The sequence below is a fragment of the Pyrgilauda ruficollis genome, unplaced genomic scaffold, assembly GCF_017590135.1.
Source record: "Pyrgilauda ruficollis isolate IOZ18807 unplaced genomic scaffold, ASM1759013v1 scaffold38, whole genome shotgun sequence".
Lineage (NCBI taxonomy): Eukaryota > Metazoa > Chordata > Aves > Passeriformes > Passeridae > Pyrgilauda > Pyrgilauda ruficollis.
Genome location: NW_024525267.1, coordinates 2533210 through 2535699, shown reverse-complemented (window position 1 = coordinate 2535699; position 2490 = coordinate 2533210).

The following is a 2490-nucleotide window of genomic DNA, read 5'->3' as shown; positions in this document are numbered from 1 at the left end:
GATATTTAGTGCAAGAGAGTGCTTTCTCTCCCCTAATTTAAAACAAGGGACCATAGTACTTTTAAAGCTAGCAAAAAGCTTGTTTTCTTCTTGCAGATTATGCTCCTATTTTACTTGGCCTTTTTTCCTTTCTTTTAGACACATTTTTGGGGTTGGGGGGGGGAATTGGGTGTTTTGTTGCTGTCGTGGGGAGCTGCCGTCCCAGGTTTGCAGGCCGGTGTCGGAGGCCGGAGCTCGCCTCGTGCCCAGGACCGCGGAGAGGAGGCGGGGGGGGCTCAGCCCCGGTGCCGGCGGCGGGCGCCCAGCACGGCCGCGCATCTCGGGACAAAGCGGGGCGATGCCGGGGCCGCGCCGCCCGGGCAGCCCCCGGGGACCCCGGGCCCTCTCAAGGGGCCGCTGCGGCCGGTGGGGAGGAGACAGAAGCGCGGGGCCAGCTGCAGATGGAGGCAGGTCGAGGGATAGGTCAAGGTTAGAAAGAGCCTGCTATTGATCTGGCTTTGAACGCGAGACAGGGAGAGCAGAGAGACTAAAGGGGGAGCTGTGAGACAAGACATTAACAGCTTTCAGTGCTAATGATCACAAGTGCCAGACAGGGGAGGAAAGAGAAGACTGAGAAATCACTTTGGAATTTTTTTTTTCCTCTATTGGGATGTATTTTCGGAGGAGGAGGAGGCAGGCTGGGGGTCAACCCCCGAAGCCCTGCCCGCAGCCGGAGGGACGGGAGGGGAGTTGCGGCGGCCCCGCTGCCCCGGGCGGCGGGGGAGTCCGCCTGGTCAATCATTGCCGGCCCTTATCTCCTGCTCTCGGTGCCCACAGGAAGACACTGGTTAATCAACAGATGATGCCCAGTAACTTCCCGATAAGCCGCTCTCCCAAGGGGTGCAGCTTCCTGCAGCTCGCCGAAGAACGGCGGCGGCCGGACTTTGCACCCCACAAGGGCCCCGTGGCCGCGGCCGCAGCCCCGCGGCGTGGCCTGGGGACGGGCAGCAGCGCAGCCACACAAAGCCTCTCGGCCCCGCCAGCCGCGAGCAGAGCGGCATCAAAGCGGGGAGAGCCGTGCGGGCAGCTCCATCCCCGCTGATCGGCCCGGGCCCCTTCCCGCGGGGGCGGAGGTCAGCGAGGGGAGCCTCTTCTCCCCTCCAGCTCCGCCGCGATGGTGCCGCATCCTTTACCCCGACTCGGACACGGCTGCCTAGCAGGGCAGGAGTGGGGGCTCCCCCTCAGGGCCCCGGGGTCCTGGACCTGTCCCTCCCCGCCCAGCGGCGGGGCCCCTGCCATCACCACGGTCATTTTCCTTTGCAGGACCCCGCAGAACACACCAAACACACAGAGGGAACAATCGCAGCAGTTTAAGCGCCGTTAATTGTCTTGGACGTGTTTGTCGAGCGTTAGTAGAGGCGAAGGGCCGGGCGGGGGCACGGAGGGCAGTGCCAGGCTGGCCCGGCGCCCACCGGCCGGGGCTGGGGGTGCCCGCCGCCCTCGGCACCCGCCGGGCCGGGCTGCGGGGTCTGGCAGCGCCGGAACGCGAGCTGTGAGCGGGCGGGCGGGCGTGGGGAAGGAGAGGCAGATTTGCTGGAGGAGGCGAGAGCGATGCTGTTTAGCCAAATTCTCCTCAAAGCTGATTAAGGGCACCGAGATGAATTCTGGTCCCCTCAAGAGTCTCATGCGATTTAATACGAAAATCACTCATTTACGGTGGAAAGTAAATGACACGAGTGCGGCGCGGGTTTCCAAGTGGGTTCCGGGTACAGGCTGGTTCCTTGGTTTTCTGCTCCATCTGCCTCCGAGCCCCCAGGCCTCCCCTCTCCCCGTTCCTCTCGCCCTGGCCAGACCTGGTGCTGAAAAGCTGTTTGCACCGAACTGTTTACTTATCGGGGGAGGAGGAAGAGAAACAATCTCAGGAGATGGGCCGGGAGAGCGGAGGTAGAGGGGGAAAAGTTGGTTACCAAGAATCTTCCAAGTTAGAAACGCACGCAGTTGTGGGCATTTACCTGCGTGTGAAATAGAAGGACAAGTGCACTGGGATGCAGCTCCTGGGAGCTCGGCGTCTCTCCGTTCGTAGCTGAGACTTAATTTCTCCAAGGAAAAATAGTCTCTGCCAGGATTTTAAGGGAAGGGGGGTTGGGGGGTGGGAGAAGGTCGGAGCGTGTGTGCGTGTGCGGCTCGGGTGTGCGCGCGTGTCCCGCTACCATCGCACTTCGGGTAGGGAGAGAGGAGGGGGAAAAAATCCCTTTCCCCAGCCCACACAGATATTTGTGTTGTTGTAAAACTGTTTGAAAGAAATGCAGGGGGAACGCGCTCGCCGCCGAGGAGCTGCGGCGGCGCCTGGAGGGAAGGAAGAGCAGCCCGCGACCCCTGGGGAGTCTCCGTTCCTGGGCACGGACGGAGGGAGCACGACCCAGCGCCGAGCCCGGGCGGCGGAGAGCGGCGGCCGCGATGGGCAGCGGCGAGGCGGCGGCCCGGGCGGGCAGCGCGCACGGGCGGGCAGCG